Raw genomic sequence first — 16,880 nt, forward strand, 5'->3', positions numbered from 1 at the left:
CCGCCCCGGGGCAGCCCCTCGGCCCGCGCAGGGTTAAGCTGCACAGGCCCCGAGCGCGCATCCAGTCGCGGAAGTGGATCCCGCAGACCCCATCGGCGAGGTGTTCTGACCCCACCCACGCTTTAGAAATAGACAAAAGTTTAGTGGGTGTTGCAGTCCTCATCGAGGTGAATCGGCAGGGTTGGTTTTAGTGTCGTCATTCTTCAACGATGACATCGGGCTGGTTTGGAGCAGACCTGGTAGCCTAGCGGGGAAGCGCGTGTTATACCCCAGCCGGAAGCTGTGGGGCGCTCAGCCCTGTGCCCGGTGGTCGAGTTGTCAAAGGAGTCGGGAAAAGGACCCCTCGTCAGTCTTTTATTTAAAGTTGCTAAGAATAAGCAACGGAGAAGGATGCCGCGCCGCGTGTATTTTCGTTTCTAGTTATTTGCCACTGACCAGGACACCAAGGAAGTTTTAGTTGAACTGAGTATTGTGTGTATCCCCTGTAATGAATGAACCCGAGAAACTCAAAACCCTGACAAACTGATCCGACAACCACTTGACTAAGGGATAGAGAAACGTGGAAGAGCAAGTTGACGTGTCAGTGAGTGTGTGTGTGTGTGTGTGTGTGTGTGTGTGTGTGTGTAACAATTTAAAGGACCAAAGAATACGTATCCTTGTCATTTGTTCTTGTGATATGTTAGGGCAAAAGGCTTGACTTTATTTGAAATTAAACTACTGACTTTACCTGAATTATTATAGAAGTGAAAAAGACCTCCATATGGATGCTACCATTGGTTTAGAACACGCAAAGTATTTTGCAGGTGTAAGGTAGTGAAACTCTTGTTATAAACAGATGTATCAAAAATTGTTAAAGCTTCTGTTTCTTCTAAGTACAGTAGTCTGATAGGGAAAAATATGGTGATATATATATATACACACACACACCATGGGGTATCTTTAAATCTTGAGTTTAGAGTTTGTTTAGTGCTTGTTAAGATTGGAAAAAAGTTTTAAAAAGGATACACCCTGTGAAGCAAGAGCAAAAGGAGGAATTCTAGGCCTTGTTTAATATTCTGTTTAATAATTTTGGGGCTCATTTTACTGTAATTCCTCCCCACCCCTACCCCCAGTAACCTTATTTTAAAAATTTTCTTCATTACAGGAAAAAATCATAAAAACTGATATATTTAATTTAAAGTGTTATCTTGAATAAGGTATTTGGGTTTGGTTTGATGATCACTTGGAAATGATTTTTGCAAACATCTGGGGCTGCAGTTGACAACCTTGACATTTTACTGTTGCTGAAGAAGTGAATGACTCATTCAGTTACTGGGACATCTCAGGCAAAGTTAATCCAATATTTTAATATACAGCCCTAGTCCTTGTCAAGGGGCTGAATTTCTGCTTAGAGTGTAAAGCATTTCATGGCAAATGACAGTGGCTGCTAGAAGAGAAGGCCCTGTGTGTTTTCTGTTTTGTGTGCAAGAGGAGAGGGTTTGGTAGGTGGAGTTTTTTGTATTTAAGGGTATGCTTCTCAGATTTTCAGTACTGAATTTCTGTGCAGGAAGAAGGCACTCTGCTGATTTAGTTTTGGAGAGCCACTAAATCCCCAAGCAGGTGGACAGGATAAACCTGATGTAAGCCTAACTTGTGTGTCTGATATCAGTCTTCCATGATAAACTCTATTTCCTTACCATCACCCAGGAAGTAAGGAAACTGAGGCACAGGGAGATGAACTTGTCCAAAGTCACACAGCTAAAAGCTGAGATTTGAATAGGTGGCCTTTGGGGTCTATGCTGTCAGCTGCTGGCTGTATTGTCTCTTAGTAATCCTTTATCTACTGTTAGGCTCCAGCCTACTTGTAGAAAGACCTGATGGGGAAGCCAGAGAACATGTTGCTCCTTAGCTTATGACTGTTATTTTTTGAATGTAATTTTTATTATGAAACCCTAATTAATATGCTCCTTTTACTGAACACTTAATACTTAAGATTTATACCTCCCCCAGAATGTCTTCTAGCTCTCTTCAGAGCCAAACATTGTAATGAAAATCATTATGTAGCCCAGCATCCAACATTGACTTGATTATTTATTTATTTTTTACTACTACTATCATGTAAACCTTAATTTGATGAGAACACCAAACAGCAAAACTTAGATTGCAGTGTATCGTAGTACTTTGTTGTGGTTGGCTACAGAATTCCTTAGTTATATTAGAGCCAAGGTAGGCAGGCACTATATGTCATTGATGCAAGTGGAGTGACTTATCTAGGAAGGGATTGAACTCCTCTGATTTGTCCATTTTAGTTTCTTTCAGTTAATATGGAACCTTCAGGAAGATATATAGTCCATTTTATAAGATATGTTTTAAAACCATCCTAGATTAAGAGCAGTCTATTTTGCTGTTATTCTGGCTTTCACTCCTTCCTTCCTCCCACAACTCTGTGTTTCCCACCACTTGGCCAGACTCTGGGGCAAAAGTGGGCCCAATTCAGGGTGCTTCAGTTTCTCCCACCCTAGAGCAGCTGCCTGCTTCTAAGATAGTCTTTGGAAGGCTTTCCCCCTGTGCTCCTGGGAGGAATTTCTTTGAGGCCTGGAGCAACAGGTGTCCTTGTCTGTTTTAGCATATGTACATATTTCAGGGTTAATATATCTCAGCTAGAAAAATTAACAAAAATTCAACTCTGAATGAAAGGCTGGCAAGGGCCTAATGCCCTAAAGATGATGTTTTGAGGTAATGTAAGAATTCCAGCAGCTAGAAAGGAGAAACATTGTCAAGGTCTTTCTGAAATGCTTTATCACTTCTTACAAGCATATTTCTCAAGTTACATAGGATCAACTGTGTGTATAATATGATGTCTTTTGTTTGGGTCTGGAGAATTAAATTAATGAGCCAGGTTTTGTATAACAAATGATCAATCTTTAAATAACGAGTATAGCATAGGACCATAGGGATTAATAGTAACTTTTGGGACTAATGAGAAATATGAAAATGAAGTTTCAAACTTTATTATTGTACCCAGATAAAGTGAGAATGTCTTTACGTAAGTATTCCATTGAAAGAAACTGGAAAGTGGGGACTATTGTGCCTTTTGGTTTTTTAACTTTTATTGTAAAAGTGTAATACACATATAAAAATAAGCTTAAACGCTTTACATCTCTAGTACTTTTTAAAGAGTCCAACACAGATGATGTTTAATAAAATTTGACCTCCATTCTCCAGTTGTTTTATCTCGCTTTAAGAAATTTGTGAATCTTTAATGATAGGTAGAAAAACATGATCTTCCCTGCTTCTTCACACTCCAGTGCGCTCTATCTAAACTGTAGCACTTGTTGCTGGTGTTTGGGCAGGGGTGTATATGGGAGCTTGTTTCATTTTGGGGGGTACAATGTTTGAGATCTGTGACTATTGGGGAGGGGTGGAACTTTGACAGTGGTGGCAACCAGGTTTTTAGGAGGAATGCAAGAACTTGAAAGCCTCTGGCGAGGCTGGTCTCCTCTACCCGCCCCGCGTCCAACAATCCTGCAGGACTCCTCCTGCCCAGCACGTTTCACTAACACTCAACTTACTTCCTATACACCCCTGGGACAAACACTCGTGACTGCATCTGGTCTGAAGGTTTCAGTTTATTATTTCTTAAATTGAATTGAATGTGTTGTTCCCAGATCAGCACTGCTGTCAGGGCCTAAACAAGTCCGTTTATTTGGGGATGTTGCAATCCTGTTTTGCAGGAGATTTTCTGTTACTCATTAGCATTAAGGGATTTCTGGGTTGTGGAAAAAACATTGACTAAAATTACCAATTTTATTTGTTGTTTTCACTTTGAGTCAGCTATCGCCTTTTGTGATGGCTGTTATAACTTTGGCCTTTTTTGACAGATGGCATAAGTATTGAGATTTTCCTAGAAGGAGTAGTTCAGTAGCTGCTTCTGATCCCCTGCTTAATTATTAGCTTTTTCTTTTTGGTCCAACAGTCTGTTTTTGCTTGTTGTTCCCTCCCTTCCATAGAGAGCTTTAAGAAAATGGAAGGATATTCAGCAGCTGCGACATGATCTCTGGTTGCTGGATCATAAAGTCATTGCATTTTGACCCCGTCTGTCTTGGTGGTCAAGTTCATAGTAGCATAGCATCTGCTTTTCCAGTACATATAGAACTAAAGAGGGGAGGAGGAACTCTGAAAGAGTGAATTTTGCTTTTTTTCATAGTTGTCAAGAGGAAGCAGACTATTTTAGCTAAAAGGGGTTTCTCTTTCAGTAGCATATTTCAAGTCATGCTGCTAATTTTAAGGTTGAAATCATGCTTAGGATCAAATAAGTGCAAGGGTTAATTGTATTGAAATGGAGTTCAAACCTAGTATATGAAACCTAGTTTGAGTATTGCTAAATTTGCCTTATGAAAGGAGGAAGTAAATCCTTTGCTTTAAATACACTCATTTTCTTGAGGTCATAACATAGTTTTTTCTGTGAGATGCTTTAATGTTGTTAGTACTTTTATGCCGACAAGCATATAGTAGTTATCCATTAAATAGGTGTTTTTTTAAAAATTTTGTTACTCCTCACCTGAGGATATTTTTCCATTGTTTTTTAGAGAGTGAGAGAGAGAGAGGGGAGAGAGAGAGAGAGAGAGAGAGAGAGAGAGAGAGAGAGAGAGAAAGAAAGAAAGAAAGGAGGAGGAGGAGGAGGAGGAAGGGAGGAGGGAGGGAAGGAGGTGGAGATAGATAGAAATACCCGTTTGAGAGAGACATATTGATTGGTTGCCTCCTGCACCTGCCCCAACTGGGATAGGGAGCAAACCTGCAACCCAGGTAAGAGCTCTTGACCTGGAATCAAACCTGTGACCCTTCAGTGCATGGGCTTATGCTCAACCACTGAGCCACACCAACCCAGTAAATATTTTACGTTAAATTTTTAACTTTAACATGCTGTTTTCTAAAGAAAATATCAACCTTGAAGCACTTCAGCTTAAAATTGTACAAATTCTATCTTTGTCTGCCTTACATCATCATTGCTATTGTAACATTTTGGTGTGGGGGCTGTCCTATGTGTTGTAGCAGCATCCTTGTCTCTACTCAGAATATGCCAGAAACACCTTTTTCCCCTCCTTTCTCTCAGGTGTAGCAACCAAAAATGTCCCCAGACGTTGTTGAATGTCCTATGGAGCAAAAATCAACCCTATTGAAAACCAGTTTGGCTGCAATCTATCCAAAAGCCTATTCTTTATACACTGCTCTTTGTTAGCATTTTGCGTTTTAGGAAGGAGTGATCAAAAGGCTTAATTTTAATACTCAAAAAGATATCTAGCATTTTTGGATGATTGAAATGTATCCTTTGTTTGGATGCCTAAAATTCACTTACATATTTAGGATTCTAATTGCAATATGTTACAGGAAATATGAGGGTAGATTATGTTCATATACAAGTTAAGGAAAAAATGGAAGATTATTACAATGAAATTTAATTTTTAAAAAATTGGATATATTTATTCTGAGAAAAGCATTATGGAGAAAAGGTGATGGTAGTTAGATCATCTTTCACTTTCTGCAAGCTGAATTAAAGATTGGCAGTAGTCCAGGTTGTATTCCCTCTATTTTTTAGCACAGGAAGATAAGATATATTGATTAGTAACAAGGTAGTATGAAAGTCATATGTAAAAATAATTGGAGATATCTAAAATTTTCTTAGCAAGTTATTTCCTTTCTTCAGTGTATCATTGTTTTATGTTAATTCTAATGATTCTGGTTATTGCATTTTGTATCCTTTCTTGAGATGAGAAAAAGCAGAGAAAGTGGAAAATAAAGTGTGTGGAGACTTCCTCTATTCATTTCATTTTGTTCTAAATAGCCTTCTTTAAAGAAAGGGGGATGAAGGTAGGGTTAGGAAAAGAACAAAGTTCTTGGCAAATATCTTCCTTCCTTCCCTTTTGTCTCCAAGGCCTCTGGTCTTAAACTCTGCCTAAGTCAGCTGCCAAATCTAGACTGCCACCTTTGTAGGGCCACAAGGTAAAGATGCTTTTTATGTTTTTAAATGGTTAAATACTTCATGTCATATCCACAACTCATTTTTCTATGAATTGTGCTATAAGGGCAGGTGACCCACAAAGACAAAAATATTTTTTAAATGGCCCTTTATAGAAAATAATTCTCTAATTATTGGTTTAAACTGTATTTCTCTGTTATTAACAGTGGAGACTTGTAGTGTGGTTTGATCTTGAAGTAGAGATGGGTTAATTAAAAACAAATAAAAGTCTCATACTAGTAAACTGGTCGTTATATAAGCATTCATCAAATTTAGTTTGTTTTTGGGAGTGTGGTTTGAAACTAGTGTTATCTACATGTTCATAAATTTCTAGGTATCCACAGAGAACTTTCATGCTGGATTACAGATGTGTTTGACATGTTTAATTTGTTTTCTTCCTATCACCTGAAGGTTTCTCACTGCAGGACTGTTCTGGGACACAGGGTTCTAGGGCATGAACTATACAAGATTAATCAAGTCTCAAGATTGAAAACCATAACTTTATAATATTTGGATGTATAATAATTTACAGATAGACTGAATTGTGACCCTAATCTGACTACTGGGATTATTAGTAATCTATAGAGGGAGAGCCAGTGTCTAGGTATCTTCCTCATAAACCAAAGATCTGGGCCAGAATTTGGCAGTCTTCTCTGAAACCCTGAGGGCTGCTCAGCATGGAGGCAGAGAACTACAAGGATGTCTGAAAGGGCACTGGACTGCTATCCTACTTACCAAAGAGTAATTAATTTCTGCTCATTTTAATCCTTCTTCATGCTTCTTAAAGATAATGTGTGACTTTCTTCATTCCTTGTGGCAGAGGCCACCATCCCTTTTTTGTCCTCAGAGATTTTGCTGTCCTCATTAATTTGCTGTAGAGTTAGTATGAACAAAGTGGGGGTAATTCTTCTCATTGAGTGGTGTTACAACTTCTAAGTATATTTTCCCATTTTTAAATGTATGCATTTTTCACATGTAAATGGGTTTCCCCACTGGCTTCCTTTTCAGGTAGGTGCCTTAAGAGGTTCAGAGAAATTAAATGCTTTTTCCAAGGCAGAGCAGGCCCCAAAATGTGTTCCAATTCCACCAGTGAGCTCATTGTTCTGAATCAGGAGACTGGAGAGCCAGGGAATTCGCTGATTTTTTTTTCCTTTTAAATACCTTTCCTCTAGCACAGCTAGTGTTTAGTTTTGTGGTGGGAAGCTCTTCTCCTTCAGGGTGAGGCTGTACTTTGGGGCAGAAGATGTCCTTTGAGCAGTTCCCCTTTGTTCCTTCATACCAAAGATGTAGAGAAATGTGGAATTTTTGGGCCTTGCCTTTGTGGTAGATTTTTTTTAAAAAAAATCCTGTGGAGCATTAGAGGATGGAAGCCTGAGAGTATGAATCATTCTCAGAATTATTTTCTACACACAAAAATTTGCATTTTTAGAACCCAGTGAGGTATTCTTTTTAATATTCACCAGAACCCCAGAAAAGTGGTAATATGAAAAAAATCAGACATAGAATTTTAGAGTAGGGAGAGTGCTTCCAGGCCTGGTAATTTAGTCTTTGGTTTTTCAGATAAGGACACTGATACATGTAAAATTCAGAAATTTGCCCCAGACTTCAGAACCAGTCATAGCATACCTAAGACACTATAATTCAGTGGCCCTTCTCTTGTACTATACCCAGCATATATTTGAAAACTTCCTATGTGTTCAGCACTATGGAGATTACAATAGACATACTAGATACATTACTTGCTTTGAAAAGGCTTCTTGGTTTTTGAGGAGATATAACTGCCATTTGTGAAACAATAAGAGACAGTTAAGTGTCATTTAATGGTTCAATAAAAGTTAAAGAAGTTAAAACAGTGCCTGGCATATAGTAAATGCTCAGTAAATGTCAGTTATTACCAATGAACAAATATTTATGAACAGAGATTTACCTATTATGTATTAGGCACTGTTGTAGGTTCTGGTTATACAGGAGCAAAAAATAAAATAAAACTCTGTGATCTTAATTCATATCTCCCCACTTTTTTTTGTGTGTTAATCCTCACCTAAGGATATTTTTTAGTTGGTTTTTAGAGAGAGTAGAAGGAAGTGAAGGAGGGGGAGAGAGAATCGAAATGAGAGAGACATGTTAATTGGTTGCCCCCTGCACGATCACTGGCCCCAGATCAGGGATTGAACCTACAACCCAGGTACATGCCCTTGACGGGGAATTGAACCCGCTGCCCTTTGGTGCACAAGGGGATGCTCCAACCACTGAGAAACACTAGCCAGGGATGAATTCATACTCTTGATAAAAGGGCAAAGGTTTTAAAGGGAATTTAGAAGCAACAAAGTTTATGGTTATGGCCCAGGCCAAGCTGACCAAAGGACATGGGAAAAAAGCTAGGCTTTTCTGATTGGGTAAGACTTTGAAGGGAGAAATAACATTCTGAATATGAATACAGTGCTTTCAAAGGCTTGGAGTCATGAAGGAACCCGGAATCACAAGAAGTGAGGAGATTGACTTGGAATCTTTGTTGCATGTTAAGAGTAGTTGGGAAAACAGGGTAGGTAGTTTGGGATCTGATTGTGAATTACCCTGAGAACCACTCTGAAGAGTTATGAGTTAGATAGAAGTAAACCATTTGAAGTTACTCAGTATACCAGAAAGCTGCTTGAGAAAAGCAGGACTGGAAAATTAATTTCATAGAAAATTTTAGACCCAGAAGACAGCTAAGAGTATATTCAATCTAGATTATTCTAGTAGCAGTGTGTAGGAAGACTCAGAAGCAGTAAGGAGCTGAGAATCTGTTGAGGTTATCCTATCTAATAAAGACAATATGCAAATTGACTGTCACTTCTTGACAAAGATGGTGGCGCCCACAGCCAATAAGGAGGAAATATGCAAATTGATGTGACAAAGATGGTGGCGGCCGGGTCGGGGCGCAGGTGCTCCACCCCACCCTGCCTGCTCTGGGCCTCCGGGCAGCGCGCAAAGGCGGTAGGTGGAAAGGCAGCAAGGCGACTCCGGGCTGGAGCGAATGTGGAAAGGCGGCTCTGGGCCGGAGCGAAGGTGGTGCCGGCACCCAGGGGAAGGAAGGCCTATTCTTGCATAAATCTTCTGCATCAGGCCTCTAGTATAGACATAAGGCAGTAAATCCTTATACTAGTACTGAATTGGCTAGAGTCAAGAGGAAGAGGAAGTATGTGGCGACATTCTGTAAAAAGAAGCAGCAAGGCTTTCGAACAGATTTGATAAAGGGTTGGCTTGAGTCAAACATTTCTTCCACCTTTTTCCTTTGGGGTATTAGGAGACTGCCTGTACTGTTTGCAGAAGGGGATAGTTTGAAAGATAAGCTGGTTTGGGAGCCAAGTTCAGTTTCTTTTTTTTTTTCTTTTTTTGTATCCAAAATGTGTTTTTTGGAATGGTTTCCCACTCATCTTGATTTGAGGTGCTTTTAGTGCTGCTTCCTTCTGAAGGAGCATCCTTCTGTAAGCCTTGCTTTTCCTCCTGTTGGTTGACAGAGAACAGTGGAGCAACCAACACACAAAACTACCATTTATGCATGGCTAAAGACGGTGGTGATTTTATAGCATCCTGGCCATTTTACATGCATGAAGTAGGAATTGGGGCTCTGCACCAGGTGCTTCTTCCTGTGTTTCCTCTTCTCTTCTGGAGAAGGACGGAGGAATCCTTAGCGAGAGGCATATTGTGGGGAGGTCGTCATCGCCAGAAAGGCTTCAGTTTCATTTCTGATGATGTGAACATTAGTAGAAATAGCCAAGTGGGCTGGAATGCCAGAGTGAGAGATCAGGGAAGAGAGATGCTGATCTGGTAGTCATCAGTATACGAGAGTGAATGAGCTCACTTGGGACTATGCTTTATGAGAAGAGAGCAGAGAGCCAAGTACATTTCTTATAGCCAAGAGCTCCACTTATATTAAGATTATTGTGTAGCAGATGTTAATAAAATTAAGCAGCTTGTATTCAAATTGTCAGAAGCCAGATCGTTGATCAGCACACCTAAGAAAAGATAAATATATCATAAGGAAAAATTTCAAAGAATAATTTCAATAGGAAATCATTTTTTCTAGGCTTAAGAAAAGAAAATTCTTTGTGTGTGTGTGTGTGTGTGTGTGTGTGTGTGTGTGTGTGTGAGAGAGAGAGAGAGAGAGAGAGAGAGAGAGAAGGATAGATATTTAATTAAATATTAAAAGGCAATACCCGAAGTAGGGACCTCAAAGTTCAAGGTTATTCTGAAGTCAGATTTCTGAGAATATCAGAAATCCAACTGCTTCTTGTTTATGGTGAAGAAGAGTCCCTACTCTTTGATTGGTTGCTGACCCCCCCCCATAAACTGAAGAAATAAGAACTGTCTTTGTGCCCAGGCCACTCGTGAAAATTGTAGGGCCAAATGAGGACAACACTGGAGATTCAAGATATTTCTTGTGACTTTTATGGAGAAGATCTAACCAATAATTTCTTAAAAGAAGAATAAAAAGGTTTGAGAACCCAAGAATTTATATCCTTAACTCTTCTTTGAGGTGGATGGTATGACATTTAGACGTTTGCTATTATTGTAATTTTATGTATTATATAGTGCCTTACTATTGCATTGTTGCTTCTGTGGTATTTACCAGGTCCCACCTTACCCTTGGGGAGCAATTGCTTCAGATGAATTTTTATAAAGAAAAGTCAGTAGGGAAGGACTTGTAAAACTATATAATCCTTGGTGCTTGTAAAGAGTTAGTTAGGAAATTCAGAATTTAGAGAGGGGTAGAAGGAGCTTATTGAGGAAATGATTGCTATATATAAGCTAATTTTCTACTTAATACAACTCTGTTTTCAGAGGCTCCCCAAAACTATTTCTGTATGAAAAACCATCTTAGACATGTCAGTTGCATTTATTTAACAACAGGTCCTAAAATACAATATATGCCATTCATCCATGGGAGTTTAGATAGTATAAATGGATAGTGCATAATAACACCTGTATAAAAAGACAGGCATATGTCAAAAAATATAAGAAAGATGACCAACATAGACCAGAAATCATTGGCCAGATGACATATGACAGTATGACTGTGGTTCTCTGGGAATTGTTGCGGTATAAAAGTACATCTCATAAACTTCCATGAGTAGTCTTGGGTAAAATATACTGTTGACATATTATCTCAGAAGAGAAATACAGTAAAAATACATTTTAGAAGAAAAATCAGTATGGTTAAAAAAAACCTTTTTTTTTGCAAAAAGTATAAAGAAAATAATGTCCCACAGAACAATTTGACAAGTATTGAATTAAAAAAATATTCTATTAGACAACACTTAATTTGCTTAGCACTACTTGATGCAGTTATTAAATGTATTTGAAAGTAATAATGCTGCATTGTATGAAAATATTTTATAATCCAAACATTTTGCCTTATTTACAGGTCCTTTTTCTAATAATAGTTATTAAAAAGATACCTGTCTGGCAGAATCTCATTTATATAGCAACTTGGTGCCTAAAATGTTGCCTCAATAGGCAGTGGTTTCTGTGATGCTGCATTAGGCTAGTGCAGGTGGGGTTCATATGGTTCTAATTTAAATATACATCTGGAAGCTCACAGAGTGGAGATGGAGCTGTGTCCTGGAGCAGAAGAAAGTGCCAGCAACTGGAATCATGACCATGCTTTTGGAGGTGGTGAGAGGGTGGGGTTTACAAAGGTGGGGAAAACCTGAGTGGCCTGTTATTATTTTAGGTGTGGGTTGAGCATCTTCTATAGTGATTCTTGCAGCTGCAGAATGTTTACCCAGGTGCAGCCACAGTCCTTTGAGTACCCCACTGGAGCAAGGCATGGTGAGCTGGGAGTCCCATCTCTTCCCTTCACAACCCCAGTGCAGGGACTCTTGTCATATATCTGTATCCTGCATCTAGCAGCCTCTGTTACTGTCACATCTAGGCATGTGTGAGGTTATGAATATGATTTGCCAGGGCAAAGAATGCATTGCGCTTGTGTTTTAGCAAGGTATTATATAATTAAGTATTCTTTATGCTCACATGGTGAGGGCATTTATTTCTTTGAATGAACAAGTGGCAGTATAAAGATAATACCTTGGAAGAGATTCAGGCATGATAAGCCCTCGGTCTGGAAAATATCATTAAAAAGTCATTTGCAACTGTGATTTGTGCCTTGCAGAAGTAGAGTTAGATACCTAACTGTGGCCACAGCCCCAGTTTGTACTCTTTTTGGCATCAACACTACACATCTTAAGGGGTAGAGCAGTCACTTGAGGGGTTACTTGTCATTCTATCAAACCAAAATACTTTGCTGTTAAGTGCTTGAGATCTAACTGAAAAGCAGGATTTTCCTGTATATAGTTGAATAGTGTCTGACTGAGAACTACTGCACTAGTGGTGAAAACCCCTAGTGGAAAGCATCTGCTCTTTTACCAAATCACAGACCCTATATTTAGCTTTAATGCAATGGTTCTTAACTGCAGATGTGTGAGAATCGCCTGGTGAGCCTTTTACAATTATAAAAAGCAGCTCTGTGCACTCTCTCTTAGGTAATCCCATTCATTCCCACTGCTTTAAATTCATATTTATAGTGGCCACTCAAGTTTATATATTTTCCTGATTTTCAGACTTTCATATCTACCTCATAGCACCACTGAGCTATCTAGTAGTTCCAGAACAGAACCTTTGCCTCTCACGCTGCTCCTTCCCCAGCATTTATTTTCCTAAAATGCCACCTATCATCCTGCCAGTTGCCTTAGCAAGAAAAAGGCCATTTTTCTTGCCCTCTCCTTTCCTAATTCATCAGTCCTGTCAAATGCTTTCACATTCCTCCACTTCCACCACCCTGGCCCAAGACACCAAGGTGTTTACCTGGCCAACTTCAGTAGCCTCTTACTCCACTTGCCCCACCATAGCTCCAGAACAGCTAAATACACTTTTTATTTATTAGCCCCCAAACTGTTGAAAATGGAGATGTTGGTTTCTTTCTCTGACAAATATTTTTAACCATAAAGTTTTTTCCTGCCTCCTTTATTCTATAGCTTGTTAGAACAAAATATGCCCCTGGGGAAACAGCATATAAAGTGGCATGGTCTCAGCCTCCATTGCTCCAATGCCATAGCTCCTCAGGCTCACAGCTCTCTACTTTGCATGGGGACTTGGGCAGCCTCCTCTGACAGGGACTCTTAAGTGTAAGGATACTTTCTAAGCTTTATATTGGTTCAACTCTTTGCCAGGTGTATTAATTTTCTATTGCTGTAATAAATCACAACAAACAGCGGTTTAAACTTTGTGAACTGACTTCAGTAAGGGAAGCTTTTCACCTGTGGGTGAGGGATGCTGGAGCACGCTGTGACCCTATGTCTAGCCTGCAGGGCACCCAGTGCAGGATGTGTTACTGTACGGGTTTCAGGGTTGGTGTGGGGTTTTTTTTACTCAGTCCACAGGCCTCCACAGCATTAACAACTGTGTGGTCCTTGGCAAATGTTGCAGAGTGTCTGCAGTGACTGCAAGGGTCCTCAGTGGCACCTCCAGGTCCAGTGGCTAGGGATGAAGGCCAGACAGCCCTGGTGGCTAGAACAGGTGGTGTGTATACATTCAACTCTGGGGGTTAGCTGCTAAGGCCCTCTGTAGAGGCAGGGGCTGGTTGCAAACATACATGTAAGTAGTGGGAGACAAGGCAGGCAGCCTGGGCTGGGGCCAACTGTGGGCGCACTGGTAGTTGCAGGGGCACTTGTTGATATGCACTACTGTGATTTCTCAGTCTCACATGGGCACACGGTAGTGGATACTAATGACGGTTTAGGCTGGGGGTGTGCAGGTGCACAGCTGGAGGGTCTAGCTGCAGGTGTGTGATAGTGCAGGCCAGTGACAAGACAGGGCTTCATCTGGGGCTACAAGCAACTGTGGGACCTTAGCTATAGATATGCTCTCCCATGGCTGCATAGTCTTCCTGAGCATACATAGAAAGTGGAGACTGATGACAGGGTTCAGGTTCATGGTATACATGTGCACAGCTAGCCCCATGGCAGTGGGGGTTAACTGTGGGACTTAAGACTGGAGTCGCCCTAACCGGTTTGGCTCAGTGGATAGAGTGTTGGCCTGTGGACTCAAGGGTCCCAGGTTCGATTCTGGTCAAGGGCATGTACCTTGGTTGCGGGCACATCCCCAGTGGGGAATGTGCAGGAGACAGCTGATCAATGTTTCTCTCTCATCGATGTTTCTCTCTATCCCTCTCCCTTCCTCTCTGTAAAAAATCAATAAAATATATTAAAAAAATAATAAAAATACTGGAGTCTTGAATTTCTGCAGCCTCAGAGGCCTGGGCTGGCTGCTGGTGTGATTCCTTGTCTCCAGAGATGATGGGGAGGGAGGAGGGTGGAACATAGGTAGCTGGCATTAGCGAATGCCAATAAATGTGGGCTAAAACTGGTGAAATCTGCAGGGCTTTACGGCAGCTGTGCTGGCTTTTGGGTTGGTCCTTCTTTGGTGGTGAAAGCAGGGTTTGTCCATAGAGCAGGTCACTGTGAACCTGTGTTGCTCTTTCCATATGGCTGCTATTGGTAGCTCTTGCTTTTCTTCCTTGTTCTGAGCTGTCTTTATATGTCTCTGTGCAATGAAGGCTGGGGAAGCTTTTCACTTACCCATTCTTCTTTCCCAGCAAAGGGGACTCTTTCTAGCTGGAGAGTTCCCTTTGGTGTTTAGCAGTACTGGCTTGGGGGATGGGATGATGCAGGCAAAATGAAGCTGTCTTCCTTCTTTTGTGTGTGTGGTCATTCTCAGATTTTTTTGTTTAACTGTGTTACTAAAGTTTTGTAAGAGATCTCCCAGGACTGTTTTTGTTCATGGATAGATAATTGTTTTATCTTTTTGGGAGGACGGAAGCTGCCATTTTAGTGATGTTATTCTCTTAGCTGGGGCCCTTACTGAGATTTCAGGATGGATTCCTGGAATTTGTTATGATGACCAGCCTTGCATATGATTCTGATGGTTCTTGTTGTACTCTGCTCACCTCACCACACTTGCTACATGGTGGGCATGGCACATTCAGTGATAGAATCAAAGTCCAGAAAAATCCTAATGTGGCTGACTCTAACACAATTAGATTTAAAAAGGGTAAAAATGAAAGATGATGAAAGATGTTAGAAATTTGGAGTTTTAGATACCCGCACATACATTGTGGTAAGGTTTTATTTCTTTTGAATACTGCCATTGGCGGTTATATTAAATGTGTAATAACATTTCCTCTAAAGTTTTCTTAACTAGAAACTAGACTTGATTGAATGAAGATCTTATATCACTAGCATGGTATGAAGGATTCTAGCATCATCTACAGTTTCTTTTTCCAAAGTCTGTCTCTCCCCTGTATCAATTGTAGCCCATTGGTTACTGATGGTAGTGAATGTGGACTGACTGTACAGAATCCACAATCTTTTCCCAAGAAAAGGAGCCACATATTTTACCCTACTCATGAGGTCATGATTGTCACCTGTGGCCAAGAATGGATCAGTTTTTGTCATTTCTTAAACTGTCACCCTATTATTTAGGACTTTACTTCTTTTTGGGTTACAGTAAAGATTCTTTTTTTTCCTTTCTTTAAAAATTGTTATTTTTATCTTTCTTTAAAATTTAAGTTTTTAATTTCTTGATTTTAGAGACAAGAAGAGAGAGAGAGACATTGATTTTGTTATTCCACTTACTTATGTGTTCATTGGTTGCTTGTTCTTGTATGTGTCCTGACCAGAGATTGAATCTGTAACTTTGGCATATTGTAATGATGCGCTAACCAACCATACTACCTGGCCAGGGCCAGTTAGTGTTATTTTTATTTGTGTTATTTTTGGTGTAGGTTTATGTGCCCAAAAAAGACATTTAATACTTCCATAGAAAAAAATATCACTGTTTTTCTTTTTAACTTTTCCCCCTCAATAAATACAGGGGTGAGCAAAAGCTGGTTTACAGTAATTCATATGGAAAATATAATACTTACTAAATAATAATACAAGAATAAACTCTAATTCACATACTTACAACTATAAGCGTGCTTTTGCTCATTCCTGTATTTTGCAATCCTATTTTGCACCAGTTATTGTGCTAGGCATTAGGGTACAATAATGAATGGTTCCTATTCCCAATATAGAGATTCATTTAGTGATGGACATGGGGAAGAAATACCTGAATAAAATTGATAGAAATTCTGTGAAAGAAACAAAAAATAAGTTGACATAGAGTGTAATATGTGAGAGGCCTATCTATTTTAGATAGGATGGCTGGGGAAGGCTATGCAGAGCGGACATATGAGGGAGAGTTGAAGAACTTTATAGAGAACTAGAGGCCCGGTGCACAAAAATGTGTGCACTCGGGAGGCTCCCTCAGCCCGGCCTGTGCCCTCTCGCAGTCTGGGACTCCTTGGGGGATGACCACCTGCTGGCTTAGGCCCGCTCCCTTGGGGATTGGGCCTAAGCTGGCAGTCAGACATCCCTCTGGCAGCCCGGGAGCCCTCAGGGGGATGTCCACTTGCCAGCGGGGAGCAGGCTTAAGCTGCAGTCGGACATCCTTAGTGCTGCTGAGGAGGCAGGAGAGGCTCCCGTCACCACATCTGTACTGGCAACCATCAGCCTGGCTTGTGGCTGAGCAGAGCTCCCTCTGTGGGAGCACACTGACCACCAGGGGGCAGCTCCTGAATTGAGCATCTGCCCCCTGGTGGTCAGTGTGTGTCATAGAGACCAGTCATTCCTAGTCATTCTGCTGTTAGGGTCAGTTTGCATATTACCCTTTTATTATATAGGAGTGCCTGGCCAGCCTGGGTGAGGGGCTGATGGCTGTTTGCAGACTGGCCACAGCCCCTTTAGGAGGGGTCCCCCCTGGGGTGCCTGGCCAGCCTGGGTGAGGGGCTGATGGCTGTTTGCAG

The 16,880-nt window shown here is 40.6% G+C and overlaps 1 protein-coding gene and 1 pseudogene across 1 annotated transcript in view; one reads left to right on the plus strand and one right to left on the minus strand.

Annotated features, from left to right (window-relative positions):
• Positions 1-16,880, plus strand: part of MAN2A1 (mannosidase, alpha, class 2A, member 1) — a 163,475-nt gene that overhangs the window by 448 nt on the left and 146,147 nt on the right. The window lies entirely within an intron of this gene.
• LOC102241228 lies at positions 9,366-9,694 on the minus strand (annotated as a pseudogene).

The sequence above is a fragment of the Myotis brandtii genome, unplaced genomic scaffold, assembly GCF_000412655.1.
Source record: "Myotis brandtii unplaced genomic scaffold, ASM41265v1 scaffold230, whole genome shotgun sequence".
NCBI classification, from domain to species: Eukaryota; Metazoa; Chordata; class Mammalia; order Chiroptera; family Vespertilionidae; genus Myotis; species Myotis brandtii.